Source organism: Poecile atricapillus, chromosome Z (assembly GCF_030490865.1).
Source record: "Poecile atricapillus isolate bPoeAtr1 chromosome Z, bPoeAtr1.hap1, whole genome shotgun sequence".
NCBI lineage: Eukaryota > Metazoa > Chordata > Aves > Passeriformes > Paridae > Poecile > Poecile atricapillus.
The window spans coordinates 89,319,357-89,337,511 of record NC_081289.1 but is presented as its reverse complement, the minus strand read 5'-3'; positions in this window follow the sequence as shown (position 1 = coordinate 89,337,511).

The window sequence follows — 18,155 nt, the reverse complement described above, 5'->3', positions numbered from 1 at the left end:
GCCAAGCATCATTCCTCATCCCTGTCAGGATGGTATTAATATGTATGTCATTCAACAAATACGCCAGAGCTGTCAACTCTACCTCATGCTACTAAGTGAAAATCTAAGAGAAGAGGAATGTATCCTAATGGAAAATGCAGTCACCCCTTCCTTTGCAGCCAATAAATCCACTGCTGTAATGCTATGTGAGATAGACATGAATTAAGCTGCAAAGCTGCTGAACAGTAGAAATTCCAAAGCTAGGTTTACATGTGGAACTTGTGTATGTGCCATGTTCCTGCTTCAATTACCTGGTAATAAGATTCTACAGGAGCCCTCTTCCCAAAGAGCATTTACTACACAGTTACAGTTTTTCCGTTTCCTAACAGCTCTGTACTTCATTTATTGCATGCAGTCTCAAGTCTACACTGAAGACAAAAGGATTTATCTTCTCACATCCATTTCTCTGAGGTCTGCCACTGCCTGTTTCACAGGCACTGATGAACTTTATTGTCAAGGTATGGTGTCCATTACACAGGAACTGAGCAGAGATGGAAAAATTTAAATCTAAACTGATTTACTGATTTTGATGCCCTAATTGAGATCACTAGGGTTTGAGGGTTTTTTGCTAGAATACATAACATTTCAAATGTTTTGTCACCTAGGCAGGAAGCCCCAGTATCACAGTAGTAGCCTTACCCCCACCCATTTTTAGGAGTAGGCTTTTGTTTCTTTCCTTCTCTATTGTGTCACTTTCTATCCCTTTATTATCTCAAACTTTCTTGATTAGCCTTGGGATGTCGCCTTGAAAACTCAGCTTCTGAGCTTGCTAACATAGTTTTCTAAAGACTTTCTCAGGACAGTAACTGTAAACATAGATATGTGTACATTCTTTCTGCTACACATCTTGTGATGGCCATCTCTCATGGCCAGTGCAGTGAGAAAGTGTTATCCTGACCATCCAATCCCTGGCCGTGGTCAGAAGCCTATAAATCCTGCGAGGAAAAATAAACTCTCTCTTCTTTTCACCACACCTTGACCTGTGTCCGTGTGATCTATTCATCTCCAGCAGCAACATTGGGAGCCATTGAGAACCCTCCAAAAATGGTAATTTCTGGTTTTGGCCCACCAGCCAGTAGCTCCTCCAAATCAGTACACCTGCTGCATGAAACTGTCACTGTACCACTCCTGCTTCTGCCCCCAGCATCTGTGGGCTCAGCAAGCCTTCGTAGCCCAGCACTTAGGAAGACATATGGAAATCAAAAATGTATGCTGCATAAATACCCTTCAGAGCTCTTACACAATAAAAAGCTTCTTTTTATTTTTTTTTTTCCCTCCAGAATCAGCTTTCACTCAGGAGTATAATATCCTTGATTTTAAATTGTTTTTAAAATGAACAGTACAACAGTATTATAGCTTCATGTCATTTCCCTGGTTTGGGTCACCGAGTTGCTGAAGCCTTGAAATAGTTACAAGAAGTTATCTGGGTTTAGGCACTATACAGTTAACTACATTCTGCCCATCTGTCAAAAAACTATTGAGTTAGATGCAAAATAAAGATGGATATGCTCTAAGCAATGTGAATCAAGGTTTACAATCAAATATGCCAGATTTTCAGAGATTTTCAGATTTTCAGATTTTCAGACTTTACTGACTCTGTTTTAGGACTGTACTAGTGCAACAGCCACTGTAATATTGTGTTATTTTAGTAACTGAAATATCAACGAAACTGAAAGAAAATCATGACTCATGACTTAGAAGTAGCTGTTTCGGAAGAGTGAGTGATTATAGAAGTTCAAGGTCTGTCTGCAAGGTTTGGATCTGGAGGAAGCCACAGGAGATTACATAGTCTGTTTGCTTGAAAACATTTGTCAAACCTTTTCTTCAACAACTCCAGTGATGAAGACCCCAAAATTTCTGCAGACAAACTGCTTTAATGCTTTGCTCTCAAGGATCAGAAAAGAAGTTTCACCACTATCCTATCAGTGAAACATATTCATAGGAAGTATGATTTTGCAGCATCATGACACTGCCCTTGTTCAGTTTGTGACCATATTCAGGACAGATATTGGCCTCATTTTGTACAGACTGGATAAAATCTCTCCCTATTGAATTTTGTCTTTCTTTTTGCCAACACTTACTCCGGTTTGTTTTAATGATTTTGAATTCTTTAGCTAAGCTACAGCTGTTTGGCATCACTTATAAATACAGTATGCATTCTCAGCTTTCTGTTACTGGTGGGAATGTTAAATTGTATCAGGCCTATGCTAGATCACTTCATTCATCTTTCATTCAATTCATCCTTCCATAAAAATTGTATTCACTGAAAAATAGTTTGACTTTGTTTTCTACACCGATTTTGTACTTACTCTACAATAGATTAACATATTTTGTTTCATTAGCTTTCTTGTGAAAGTCATAAAAGATAAATGTTCAATAAATACCAAAGGAATGTTTCCTCACTAAGAGAGATTTCAAAAAAATGGCTAAATACAGTGGGAGAACAACAACCACCAGAGTGCTTAGAATTAGAGGAAATAAATTTCTGAGATTTTATTTTTCCTGTTTATAAAATATGTAGAAAGGAATGTTGTGCTCTTGTATAATGACTGCATTTGCTTACAGCAGTAAAGACTTTCAGTGAGTCAGCCTTCCTAAGAAAAATTAAAACCCACAAGTATTTACCAAATCTGTCCATTTGGTTCTTGTGCTCACTCTTCCTTTCAGAAAAATAACTTTACACTTCAGATCATGATGACTGTTCTTTTGTTCAGTCTTTCTATCTGAGTATTTAATTGCATCTCTTATAAAAAATTGCATATCTTATAAATAATTGCATATTTTTATAAAAAAATAACTTTTTCTTTCACCTTTTTTTTGCCAGTGAGTGGTCAGTGTTGTGATAATTACAGAAAAAAAAAATTAATGTATGTGAAATAAAACAATTCTTTTATCAGATATTTCATTTCCCTTTGGAGTAGTGGCAGGTTCTGCCCTCTAACAAATAATGGAATGGGAATTTCCATTCCCTGGTTCATCTAATGCTCCAGTACACTTAAATATACAATGCTACTAGCATTAGCTGGGTATGTTTACCCTGTTAAAGTAGCAAGATGATGTAGAAGTACTTTTTAAAAAATTTGTAAGCACTAAGTGAGAACTCAGAAAGACACCGGTTACTATGATATACTCTGACATGCTATTTAGATTTTCCTCCATTGTTTATGATTTACAAGAGAGAGAATATCTTCCAGCAAAACTTTGATTTTATTTTGAACTTCTAATCTTAGATAATCTAGGCCATTGCAACTTGATTAAAGACACAGTAGCCTCTGAGATCCTGATTTGCTTTGGGCTTTAGATACTTGCTCCCTGACAACTGTCTGTCAAATCTTAGGTGTTTTGATACAAGAGTTATGCTGGAAACAAATATCAGGATGTTGTTAGCAGGTGGCACACCTGAGACATCTCTTTCTAAAGTAGAAGATGTATTTTAAAAGACCCAGAGTGGATGGGGGTGGGGCAATACTTGGAAAAAGCATCATATGCACTTGCCTGAAGTTAACACTTCCTTAGTCATATGCTTTTGTCTGCAAAGAGAACCAGTCTTAATCACATTAAAGGGAACTAAATGTTCCTCAGTGCCAAGTAATTCTGGCATATTCTGAGTTGGAAGAAAACCACCAGAATCAGCAAGTGCAACTCCTAAGAAAATGGCCTGCTGTATGGTATTGAAACCACAACTTGGTGTTATTAGCTCTGAATGACTGTTAATCTCATCTCCCTGACCTAGTTTGTTCAGTTTCAGCCTGATTAAATTTTTGTGCCATGTAATTTCAAACCTGTGGTGCATGACTATGTCTATTTCATCCATTTCTATAACTCTAAACTATAACTGTCTTGACCTGCTTTCCTGCTTACAGAGAGCAAAGCAAAATTATGTAAGTTGTGCAGCTTGTCCCATGCAAGGCATGACCATTTGCAGTATTTTATTAATCAGTTTTTACTCATTTTATCAGGGACAAGTTATTACAAGGTTTTTTGTCCAGTCGCTGAAGCCAATATACATACATTGTTTACCATTTTCTGACTTGCTAGGACTTTCAGTTAGATATAAGAACATTAGAAGTTATCAATCTCTTCAAAGATTCATGTGCAATCTTAGCTGCTGTCCAAGTGATATTTCTATCAATTAATCCCAGAGGACATTCTCTGAGGCTCTTTTAAAGAGCTATCTATTAATATTTATGTTGTGAGTTGTCTTAATTCTTTCATCCAAAACTGCATGACACAAGAAAAAGAGAACAGTGAGAAAAGGAGGCTGCACCTTCCACACAATGTCAGAGACAAGTCAGCGCACATTATCAGTTGGTGCTATGCCTGGGTGGCACATCAAAATTTACCATTGCAAAATTCCTCCAGTTAGAGAAGAGGTTTCATGTAAGGGAGGCCCTGATCTGAGCAATTTTCATGATCTTTGGAATTTTTTTTTTATGGATTCCATGTTTCTTGGAACATGGAATATGTGGAACGTTTTCCTTTCCTCATATGGAAGACAAGGTCAGAGGTAATCCTCTTTTCTGCACCTAGTTTCTGGAAATGCTCAGTGCCTCCAAACTCTTACTATCACTGCTTCACCAGTGGTGAATGTAACATTGTCACTCGATGTCATCTAATTTGTCCTGGAAATTTTAATCTAGTGAGAATTTTGAGTTCAGAACCATAATGAAAACAGTGAAAAATGAAAAAATGAAATCAAACCAAAACCACCACCACCACCAAACAAACCAACAGTTCATTTCCTACTGTTCATTTGTAGAAGAATTTTTTAAAAATCACCTGCCAAAGGCATGCACTTTAAAAAAATTTCTATAATCAGTTCTACATCTCATCTCTATCAGCCATAAATCCTATCTCCATCTAGTGTAGGACTTCCTAAGGTGAGAGCTTAAAATTATTTTGTGATACCACTTGATAGATGAAGAAAGCCTATATTGTCTTTCTCTTTCAAGGTGTTATGATTCCTGAGCTGATCTTAGTTTAGAAGATTTGCGGTGGGAGTAGGGCAGAATGTAAATGAAGTGAAAGCTTTTTGCATGTTTTTTCTTCATTGGACAATCATGGAAGAAGTCTAAGAATAGAGAAGGTGGCAGAATGGAAGAAAATGAAAGTGATACGCAGCAAAAAACAATGTAATAACCACTCCAGCTCACCACTCTAAACATTGGGAGAATTGTATCAAGCCTGCATCCTGTGGGAAGGAAGCTTATTTCTCTGCTTGCTTGGCACAAAACAGAGACTGTGACAATGGAATACACCAGCTGACTCCTGCACTATGGGATCACAGTAATGGGAGCCTCGATCCATCACAGGGTGACTGAGAGTTTTCCAATGTTACCATCAGAATATATGTAAGTTTTGCTGATCACAGTATTTTTCTAAATGGTCTGCATTCTCAAAAATGTTAACCTATAGTGCTGGTTAATTGATTCATTCATAAAATGTGTGTGGAAGGCAAGGGTGACATTGCAACTATGTCTTTGGGATATAAAAGGAACAATATTTCTTATTTATATTCCAGACACTGGACACAATGTATTTTGTATGTTCTCATGACTTTGAAGTCATGGCTAGGGAACTGACAATAGGGTCTCCCAAGAGATTGTGGAAGGCCAACTCTTTAGCTTCCAGCTTTTCCCTTGCTGCAGTTACCCATGTACAAAATGAGGGAGTTGTTTCATCTGGTCTTATATAGGTGTTTAGTGCTTTTAAATAGTTTGTTCTCTCAGTTTGCTTGATTTGAGGTAATTCACCTAGATTTTAAAGCAGAAAGTAAAGGAATGGAAATCTGCTCTCTGAAACCACGTAAGAACATGTGTGTCCAGCACTTCCTTCCAAAATCCTGCAGTTCAATTTTCCCTTAGGTTTTTCATTTGCATTTTGGGTACAGTTCACACTGAATAACTTTAGCTGGCTAAAAGGCAGCAGTCTAATAAAAGCTCTTCCACTGTTTGGGCTGCGGCAGGAGTTAATAAAAATAAATAGATGATTTCTTGGGCCTCCTATCCATCTTTGACTCTTACACTAGGAGTAATTTAATGATGAGTGCCTATTTCCATCACCAAGAGAGGAAATTTATACTTAGGAAGGTGCTTGACTTTAGACCAACCGTGATTAGGTGAGAAAATCTCATTCTGCAAAACATATGCGCATATCCTAAATTATAAACTCTCTAAGTTAATGAGTCTTAATCTTAAATGTAGCTTTCTGGCTAATTATAGTATTTATCATAATAAAAATTATAAAGTGACTGCAGAATTAACCTGAGACAAAATACTATTAAAATAATACTCACTCCAAAATTAACCTAAGAAAAAATGTCTTCGCTCCCTCCAGACACACTGGTACATTGCTGTTGATTTAAAAGAACAAAAACCCTAAAATAAAAGATAAAAAAACCACTCTCACAAATATCTCTCAAAATGTTTGCATTTGCATGGATTATGAGAACTAGGCACCAAAAAGATTTGTTTCAAATATTTCCAGTCATTTTTTTCAGAGTATAGCCTCCAATTCACAGAGGGTTTTTTTTCCACTTTGTGGGAATACGAGATAAAGGCATGTGAAAGCAATTTTTCATTGAAAATTGTACAGTGAATATGCATGAACCAGAATTTTCTTTATTTCAAGTTTCACAGCCCAAATGCAGCTGTAATTTTCATCATTTACAATTTTGCTGTAAACTGACTTGGGGCATCTGTCTACATTATAGCCAAACCAGGCAAAAGATAAGTAGGAAAAATGGAAAACTTCTAACATAATTGATTTCCACCAAATAACACTGTCTCTGGTTGTTATAACAATTAGTTTATCAATTTAATATTGATTATGGCTTTCCCATCGAGGAATAGGAAAGCTTGCAAAGGAGCAATGCAAAAGGATCTGGCACTGTTGCCACTAGAGCTGATATGGTATCTAATACATATGTTTACTTTTCTTTAAGATACTTTCAGACATTAAGCAAAAATCTGGCTTTGCAACATAATTCTCCTCTTACAAATTTTATTTCACCATGCTCTGGCTAATTTTATCCTCTGGAGGCATAAATTTTTACTTTGAAAAATCTATTTCCTTCAAGCTTGTAATTCAAGTGATAACAGATGCTAAAGACAGACCAAGAAAAAAAATGGTTACTCTCTCAAGAGTGTTGAGAAAGAAATCAACATGGTTTCTAAACAAGTTAATAAACACATTTTCAAATTTCTTCATAAGAAAACAGCTTCAATAGCTCAGTGAAGTCATAAGATAGGAGAATCCATTCATGAAGAAATGGGAACTTAAGTAACAAACAATTGAAATTAAATTGATATCTTACAAGGGATTTTTTTAAATGCTTGACCTGCATAAACTACAAAATTAGCTATGAAGAGGGCATGTGGCATTTGTAATCATCTATTTATCTGTTTTACATTGCATTCTACAGTATATTTTATATGCCTTGATTAATTTAGCATTGCATATATCAAAAAACAGAGAATCAGGTGTCTCATTTAAATAACAGAGGTTACAAATATGATTTGCCAGTAAAATAATTAATGAAATCACTGAATCTGCTTAGGAATATTTTTTATGTAAACTGAAAGTGATACTAATAAAGTTCAGCATGAATATTCCAGAGTAGCACATAGTGGGATTGTTTTAACTTCAACACTTAAAAAACCCAGCACCACCATAAGGAAGCTCATCTTACCTTAGGTATGTTTTCCCTTTCAGATAAAGACAGATAGTAAAGAGCTTTTACTTGCCTATTTTTAAGCGTGATATGTTTTAATGTAACTATCCTAGTTTTTATGTTCCCCATTTAGATAGGAGATACATACCTTCAAAGAGGAATTCCAATTTACTTTAGATCACCTCCCCCTATTTCTTGTACATCTTTTAAATGACCATAGAGGAAACTTATAGAAAGTCTTATCTTTGGTCCTTTCCTTGGGTAGCTGAGGTACTGATGTCAGCTTTGACACAAGCTACATGTTGGATTTTTTTTAGCTTTGACCTTAAATCTTTTACAAAAATATGCATATCCACAAGGAAAAAGCCACCATAAAACAACAAATAGAGACTGAAAGAGTGTGGAGGTTAATATATATCACTGCATATACATAAAGTACTTATGTATACCTACTTATATACAGTGTATAGTCTATATTTGTAGCGTATAGAGACTATATATACTCATTTGAGTATTATATATATACACACTCTTTAAATACTTATATATACTCTTTTGTTATATAAAATATAATTATGTCTAGCTGTGTATATCTATAACTTTGTGTATTATAAATACATATAGCAGTGAAAAAAGAAATAAACATAAATATTTGAGAAAAATAAAAATATTTCATTAAAACAACAAAAAAAGCTTGTCCTGGAGATCACTGCATTCTCTTCCTGTCATTGCTAGTGTACTGACACAATAAGATGGAGATAGTGGACTGATGTCTCATTTCCTCCTTTTTTTTCAGTTCTAAGATTAAAATGGAAGAAGGAAGAGCAGCCTCCCACTTCCTGCCTGATTCTAGGAATGTAGATCAGAAATAGCTGACATGCTGATTTCTCCAGAAAAACCAGTCCACTGAACTAAGCATATGCACCTTTGTCTCCACAGACCAACTGAATTTCTATAAAGCATGTGCTGTATTGAAGCCTTTTTTCTCCAGGAGATGTTGAGATCTGTGGTGTCAAAAAGCTGTTTCCACAGCTGCACATCTGGGAGCTGCCCCTTGCCGTTCCCCTCTGTGGACCTGCCTGTTGTGCAAGTGGCAGTGATTGCTGTTGTAAGCCATCAGATGAATGATCAAACAAATAAGATCCACATGCTGGGAATCACTTGGTGGCAACGAGCTGTTCAAGGCATGGGTTGGAAGCAGTACCTGCTCTGGGCAAATATGTCACCTGGCTCAGCTTAAGTTTGGCCCTGTTTCTTCTGTGTTAGCAGAGGATGCACTTGTGCTCTTTTTTTTCTGTTGTCCTCTCCTGTGCGGGGAGAGGGATTATTGCTGGTTGAACCAGACCACTGAGAGGCACAGTTAGAAATTATTTTGGCAGCCCAAGTAGGATCCAGCTAGGTTTGCACTCCAAAAAGCCTGACTGATTTTGTCTCAGGTGATCTGAAAACAGCTCCCACTTGCACTTGGTAATAGAGACACAGAACTAAAAGTATCATATAGTTCTTGTATAGCATATAAGTAATGAGTAGTACTTGTGAGTAGAAGAAGAACATGGTGGTTTTGGAAGAATTGTTAAGAATCAAGATTCATGTTTAGAGAATATTTATTATTTAAATCTATTTAATTTTTAAATATCTAAAGCTACTGCAACTGTAAAATAGTTCAATCATTATGACATGATTGTTATATTGAATGATTTAACTATTTTTCAGTTGCAGTACCTTTAGATCTTTAAAAATTAAATCAGTAGGCATCAGTACTAAAATCTGGATCTAGACGTAGTTGAAATTTTCAGAAAGGCTAAGACATTCATGTGGTATAGTGTCACCTCCTGCAAAACCAGCTTAAATGTTTATAAAGTTAATTAGTCTTCAAGTTTTAAAATAGAAATGATCTGGTGTTGAAATTTGGAAGATTTGCCCTATATTCATTTTAGAGAACAATTATTTCAGGGGTTGGGATAAGATCAAAACTTTGTTTGTTGTGGCTGTTGCTCTGATCCTATGTTCGCCTATGTTTTGTCAGTAGCGTATTTAGAAAGGCAATGTATACAACTCTGTTTTGCATAGATATGCAGTGACACAGGTTTCATGCTTTTTTATCTAAAAATCTACTACACATACCCAAGGTCCTCCAGGCACCTGTTTTCTGGTGACATCAAGAGGATTGGTTGTGCACACCTGTGTGGATTGAGCTTTAGTTTCTTTGACTTTTACCTAAACACTCCTGTGAGTGTTAGACTTCATAAAAGTGCATACTGCCATGCTGGCAACCGGCACCTGCTGGAAAGGAGCCTGCCTCCATCAAGGTAATGTTTCACTTGGGGATCTCAGTGCAGCAGGAGCCACAATCAGAGTAAGCAGTGCCTTCTCTATGCTGTCTGGAGAAGAGATGTCCCGTCTCCTGCCCAGAAAACAGGGCTGGTTGCATGAAGCAGAAAAGGATGAAGCACAGTCCATGCAGCCACAGGACATGATCTGCCCCCTTAGGAGAGGGTGCAGGTTCCTGGTGGTTGGTCATCCAGGAAGAGACTTCAGGATAGTCTGTGTGGTCCTCACCATCACTGCTGTCCCTGACAGCCCACTAACATTTAGTGCATTTGTAGTTAGTACACTAACTAGGTATACAATTTCTCATTTTGTGATACCAGTGCATGCCCCAGTGTTTACTACCATCCATCCAGTCCATGTGCCAGGGTGACTTCTATGTGTCTATTCACCAAGTAAGGGCTGAAAAAGCAATGCTAGCACACGCTTCTCTTTCAGCAGGCTGCTGCTGTATCAGGGCTTGTCCAGAGGCAACCCTGTAGAAATGGTGTTGACTGGGGGGACTGGAAGAAATGCAGGTGTACTTCTGGTACCAGTGCTTTTGCATGGGTGTTCAGGCAGCAGGACCTGTGAATGTTTACTGTGCTCTGCAACCTGATACAGATTGTCGGGCCCATGCACTGACTGTTCATGGAGAAAAGATGAGGAAGGCTGAGCATCTCACAAAGAGCTGGATTCTATCCCTGCTTGGCACTCACTCCTGTCCAGGCTCCAGGAAATGTTGTAGCAGGGTCACTTCCATCCTCTCACCAGGCACAGATGAGTGGATGGGGATTGAAGAGGAATGGTGTATCTTGAGGTGCTGTGAGTGCTTGAGCCTGTATTTATGGCATACTGAGAATACAGCTGGAGCATTCAGGAGGTGCCTTGAAAGCTGCCAATGAGAACATAGGGAGGTGTATAAAGATATGATTATTTGCTTAGTTTTTGTATATACAATGTGGGATTCAGAGTAGAATTTAAAAATATATAATATATATTTATGTATGATCTTAACAACCTATATATGCTGAGCTAAGATTATTATCAGTGTAAACTGTTTGGATATTATATTGGATAAATTCCTTCAATTTTTTTTTAAATTTTATACATTTTTACTTAAGCCTTTTAAAAGAGAGGAAATTATAGTAATCTCTGATGTTCTGGCAGAATACTTAAATGCTGTCTTCGTGCTACTTATTAGATCCAAGTATCAGAATATTCAAATAAAATCAAAGGAAAAATGTTAGTGGATTTCTAATTATGACTTCAGAATTATGAGAATGCATTATATGTTTTCTGGTTTTGAGAATAAATGTTTCAAAGTCGTATCTCTTAAGAGATCCTGAACATAAACCATCAGCATTAGGAAATTCCCATACTATGTTTTAACCAGAGTATAAAAAAAAATAAGAAAATGCTATTTTGGACTAGTGACCTTTTTGTTCTCTTATAACAGCTCTAAGCTATTGCCCACAATATATTTTATTTTGCCATGTCTGTATGTTGACATGGAACCTATTATTTTAGATGAGAATGTTACTTCTGAAAAAATTCATCGGTTTCAGTCAAAGGATTTTATATTATCCTTTCTCAAAGAAAAACAATGTGTTGGCTTTCATTTTTATCAGACATTTATGTCGAACCTGACATAAGCAGCAGGTTACTTCATTAATTCAGTAATTTAAGATACATCAACTTGCTTTTCTAACAGAGGTGTTGACACTACACTGGGTAACACAGTTTATATTCAGAACATACTTCAAGGTTGTCACTCATGTTATTATATTTTATATTCTTAGACTTTCTTGTAAAACCTATGGTCTGAAATTGTGAGATCAGAGCATATTTTGTCCTACATGTGGCACTAGGTAGACTCCCTCTGGTGGTAAATTTCAACCTCAATTTAACAGGGATTACCATTTCTCTATATTGATCAAGTAGCTGCAGTGGCCAAGAGCTATGTGCACTAAAACTTACTGTGAAAGTAATATGACTGGAGCCTGTCTTTGTCCTTCTTTACAAAGTGGGTAACAAAATTCACAAAGATGTACTACAGAAAAACGTAAAATCTGTGCACCCCCTAGATAGGTAAAAAATACTTCTCACATTGTCCATCCAAGAAGATGAGCATACAAATGAAAAAAGGAGTAAAAATAACTTGCAATATTGAAAAACACAAATCTACCCAATCAAAGCCTTTGCATGTTATTGAACTAAAACTCCAAGTAGCTTTTGTCTTTAGAAAAAAAACATTTCCCTTGATAGCTTTGAGTAATTACCATAATATGCATTTTCAAAGACCCAACTGCTTCCCAGAAAAGCTATCCGAAACTGGTGGGAAGTTGCCATCCCATCCATCTACCACAACAGAGAGCCAACAAGACATATCAAAAATAAATAGTCAATGCTTCACAGCCAAAATACCAAGATGATATAAAGCTGATAGCACATGTCTCCAAAAGTCCTTCAAAAGTGATTTAGTTGATGAAAATTCAGGCTTAATAATTCTGCCTTTACTCCATAGATAAATGAAAAACTGAAAAAGGATGTAATTCTTAAATTAAGGAACTTGAAAATTGTCTGCTAGAATTTAAAAAAAAAGTATCAGAAGGAAACTATGAAACACACAAGTGCAAAACAAGAACTAACTCATAAGACAACAAAATATCATCTGCACATTCATTATGGACTTAGTAACAGCAGCATTTTACATAAGGCATGAGAAAGAGATTTTTATTTTTTTTACCTAATGTTTAGGCTCTGGGCCAAGAATATTATGTGTCTGTAGAGGACAGTAAAAAATGTACACTGACTGAAAGTTCTTCAAGAAACAGCAACAAAAGGATAAAAAATTAAATTGCATAATCTCTGAGGAAAAACTGAGGAAGCAGTGAAAGATGTGATACTAATCAAATATATGAGAAGTTTTAAAGAATGGTGTAAAGAAAAGCAATCTTGCATTTCCCTTACAATGTCGTAAGAAGTAAAGTCTTACTTGCATATGGGAAAGTTTAGGGCAGATAATTAATATGTGCAGTGTTGATGGAATGTGAATCAACTCTTTCAAGAGACATTGTACAGTACTCTGGATATGTTTTTAATGAGTGATACGTGTATATGTGGCCTTAGAATAGGGAGCCTTAAGACTGGGTCACTTTCTTCATTCTAAGTGGAAGGTGCTCTGTCTTAGTGCTAAACCTACACAACTTCTGCAGGGTATGCACAATTTTAGCCTGTAGCTCAAGATGCAAGAGCAAGCACTGATTTCTCTTTATGTTGGAGATACCCACATTTTATGGATTGTTGAAAAGTGCTTATCAAAAGACACAGAGTTAGACTGTCATTTTTTTTTTCTTGCCCCAGAGTTTCCATGAGAAAGGTGACTAATCGGTAATGCTTGTTGTAAAACTTACTTGTTATGTTTGGCATCTGCTGCCACTGAATGGTACCAGGAAGTCTGGATCTGTTGTTTTTCCTCCTTCATCCACACTCCACATATTTTTCTCAGTTTTATTTATATCTGAAAAGAAGCCACAGGGGATTTTTTTAAAAGAGAAGCATTCAGCTGAAACAAGTGTTCCAGTTCACGTGAAGCAAATAGTAATCCTGAAACATAAACCAAAATCACTTAGATCATTCTGTCACAATATAAATCCTGTACAGTATTTTCTTAAGAATTCTTTAAAGAATGATCTTGTCTCTCACATTTGTTCAACATGATCAGTTACTTTTGTCAGTTAGGTATCTGTCTCTGATAACATTCTCCCTTATCATGGGATTTTAGGAGATGGGACTGGAAAGGACCACAAGAAGCTTCTGGTTCATCACACTGCCTTATGCTCACCAATCTATCTCCTATCTGGCCATATGTACAGATCAATTTTTAAAACTTACAAATTTTTGTTTTTAATTCTGATTACTGAAGAAGACTGATATGAAAATGTAAAGTAGAGAGAAAAGTCCTCAACAGCACCTGGGACAATATGGTGATCCTCCCTGCCTGCCTTCCAACATTTTGCTCTGTCAAATGTGTATTTTGTTTTCCTTTTGCTCCTTACGCTATTTTACAGGGTGGTTTTTTTTCCCTAGAATTGTTGTTTTCTACCTTCTGTCTTTCCTTCACCCTTATTTTCTGTTATTTTCACAAAAGATGGTAAAATGACTTTCTACAGAAGATCTGTCAGAAGTACAGTATCTTCAGTGAAGAATGGAAATGCAATAATCACAGAAAAGATGCTGGTAAGTGTTGATAATAATCTTGAGACATTCCCAGTCCATTTTTCTCTACTCTGATTGAATTTATCTTGTGGTCTGGACATGCTGTACAAGGACATAGTGATTATCCAGTGTTGTGTCCTAGCATCACATTCCCTTCCTCACTTCTTTGGCAGCTACTTGTGGTCTCCTCTGGACATCAGATTCTCTTCTCTACTCATTCAAGATAAATCTGAGGCCAGTAGCATGACTGAAAGCCAGGCTAAAAGTGTTGGCTGACCTCCCACCCATGTACTTATAGGAATGTAATGTGTTGGAAAAAAAAATTTAGGGAAAAATCCAGCCTGTTTCTTTGAAGGTTCTTATACTAACCGTACCATTATACACTCCATGATGATGCAGTGTGGGCCACTCATGATTTATCAGAAGGGTTTAGTTATGCTGAATTTGGGTTTCAATAACATAAATTTTTGCAGAGTTTTTTGCAATCAACTTTCAACCTCCTTTGTGATTCTTCTTCCCTCCTTTCTTTCTTACTTTCTTTCTTTCAGTAAATGTTGCTATATTTGCATTGTTCTGCAGCCAGTGCCATTGTGAAATTTGGGAAGAGCTAGGAAAACCAGTAACACCCTCTGCTACAGCTGGACTGATGTCCATTCAAGTGCTGCTCTGGAATGGATACTCAATGCTAGCAGCTGAATTGTGAAACTCTAGTTTATGAATTATGATTAAAATGAAAAAGAACAAAAAAAAATTATGTACAAAGAGGGAATGTTACACACTGGGTTTTTATAGTATAACTCAATAGGCTTGGACCTTTTTGTTTAACCTTGTACTCTATTTGCAAGAAAAAATTAAAAAATTGAAAGGTCTGTTGAATTTCTGAATGCCAGATAGCAAAGACCTCTTTGCCCTGAAAATAGAGAAGAAAAGAGATCTTAATGCATGTGCAGTGTGTTATAATATGACATTTTCTTGTATAAACTGAAGCACTATATTGATTCACAGTTGTTGCTCTTGACTGAGCATTTTTTTGGGTGGGGACTGTCCATTTCAGTGTGGAGTCTGGGAAACACCCTCAAAATAGTGAAAGTTATGCCAGGTGTATTTCTTTTCTGTGGCAAGATAAATGAGCTGCAGCAACAGAATACTCTAATAGTACCAGCAAAAAATCACATAGATCCCTGAAGATTTCTTTTTTTAAAAAACAAATTGTATTTCCATGATTAAAAAATTCACAGAAAGTCAATTTGTATGCAGAGCTTCCATTTGTTTTGGAACTGTTAGCCAGCTTTGATGCTGGAAAAGGATTCTTACCAGCTTTCTCTGTCTTCACAGCATACGTTCCAGAAGGTCTACTATGTATGAGCTGAAACAGCGATGAAGAGAAGTCTAAGGCTTCACTGATGAAAATGATAAGCTGGTTCACCAGAAAGCAGCTAGAAATAGAATTTTTATTAAGTTTTTCTCTGAGAAGCACTCTAGGAGTTGGCATGGACTGCAGAACATTTAGTCCAGCAGTACCTATGAATTTAGTTTGTTGATAATAAAGTTCAGTTTGGAGATCAGCTCCATCATTTTCTCATTTACCACCATGGGAAAGTAGATAAATTTAATACATTTTATGCTGTGCAAATAGTAAAAATCTGAAAGACTTCCTTAATTGATGGCCTAAAAGCTATGAAGAAAACTCTTACATGGTAATTCCCAGAATAAAGGGAAATCCAAAAACTAATGTCAGATTTGGGTTTCATGAGCTGATTTTCCCCAGCCATACTACATCAATTTAAATTTGTTTTTCCAGCTCCTTGAGCATGATATCTTTTTGCATGACTAAGTGTCATGAAATACAGAAGGGACTCAGGAGAAACTATAGGCTGAGTTCTGCCATATCCACCATGCGCTGCCTGAGGGGCACCTGAGAGGCTGGATTCCAGCTCAGTGGAGTATTCAGAAGGGCTTGGATGGCTCTTCTAGCACTGAAGACTGTTTCCTTTTGCTCCTGTAAAACCATCATAAGGTGTTATTGTTTATCAGCAACCCAAGTGCCTGGGAGTACGTGTTGCGAAGACTGGGGCCATACACAACATTTTTCTTACCTTGTATGCCTTTGCCTTCTGTGGCTGTATCCAAGACTTTTAGTACTTTCTATAGTCTTTTTTCTTTTCTCATCAGAGAATGCTCTAAATCCTTCTCCTACCCTTTGATTTATAGAAGTATAACAGAGGTGAATCTTTTGCTTTCATTTCATTTATGAGGAAAAATTCTTCATCTGCGTTTTGCAATATGTATTTTTTTTTAAAGCCCTCTCTCCAAGAGATCAAGCAAACACATGTAAAATACATTGATGCTCTATAAAACACAAAGAGAAAAAAGTAACAAATGGAGAAGATCTGATTAGCCAAAATGAAATAATGCATGGTTTTCCAGGGAAAATAATAGTGAACACTGTCTGTATAGTAATTAGGAGAAATAAAGAAAAAAAAAATTACAGTATAGCTAAGGGATATTTGCCACAGGAGTACTTATAGCTTACTGAATCAATACATATTCTGATCATCAGCAACTATATGCATTAGGAGTTAGTGACTTCCTGCAAGTAAACCCATAAAAAAATGAATCCATGTTTGCTACCTACAGCATATATATTTTATAAGAACAGATCTCTTAACTGTCACATGTATGCAATGAGTGCTATGGATTAAAAAAAAGCAGTGCATACATGCTGGTTTATGGCACAAGGCTTGAAAGCAGCACATTTGTCATGTCAATAGATGGTCACCTGCCAAAATTTGCCCATATCCTCTTATCTGCTTATGTGTCAACAATATACTTATCCTGGTTGTCTAGAGTTCAACAAAATCAGTCAAGTTTCCAGGGACTCTGGCACAATTTGTATGCCATAAGAAGACTCAAAGGGAATTTGTGTGCAGTGAAAGGAGGTGAATGTATACTTTTAAACTTCTTAAGACATTCAAGCCTTTGAGCCTTTTAATGTCAAGAAAGTACCCTAATTACTTAAACAAAAGGACCTGCAGATAAGAGAAGAGCTCAGACATTGGGTAGCATCTAAAACATGGGGCTGCCTAACAAGGTTAATATTTTTTTACATGTGCTCTGTCTTACTCTGTATAAATATCTTATCTGTAGTAATGTTGTTTGTCACAAAACTAATGAACTTGTTAAAACTCAAGAAAACCACGTGATACATGGATCTGCAGAGACATATTTAATAGAGCCTGTAGATTCCAATAATGAGAAACTCAGACTGATGCATTAAGATGTTCCCAAAATCCTATCTGAAAAAATCCTCAACACTATTTTCCTGCCAGGTCAGGCTGATAAATGCCATGATGCATCATGCAAGGGCAAGCAGCATTTGGAGCAGCTCTGAGAGATGTCCTGGTGGTCTCCCCTTCTACTTTGGACAAGCACAGGCAAGGTCAGCAAGGTCCCTATGGTGTGTGGAGACCACTGACATGCTGCATAGTGCTCTGGACAGATTCAGCAGGATACAGTTGAGTTGGGTCAGTGTAAACACCTGCACTCTATCTGACCTGCTAACTTCTGAAGAGGAATTTCTCCTAATTGGTGTCTATAAAGAAAACTAATGCTAGGAGGGGGGGAAAAAGCGCATATTGGTCAGATAGTGGGTAAGAACCTCAGTCTGACCCAGCTGTGTCTTGTCTGTGACAAAGAAAAGTGAAATAAATTGCAAGGTCATTGCACCCTCCCTGTATCAGACCGTCTTTCATACTCAATAAATGATGTGTGATTACAGTAAGCAGCTACCTTTGAGGGAGTATATTTTGGCAAAGCCTCTCCCCTCTCTCTTCAGCACTGGTACTATGGCTTTGTGCCATGGTATCCTCCAACCTGTCAAAATACTTCAGTCTGAATGCACTGACTGCTACCAAGT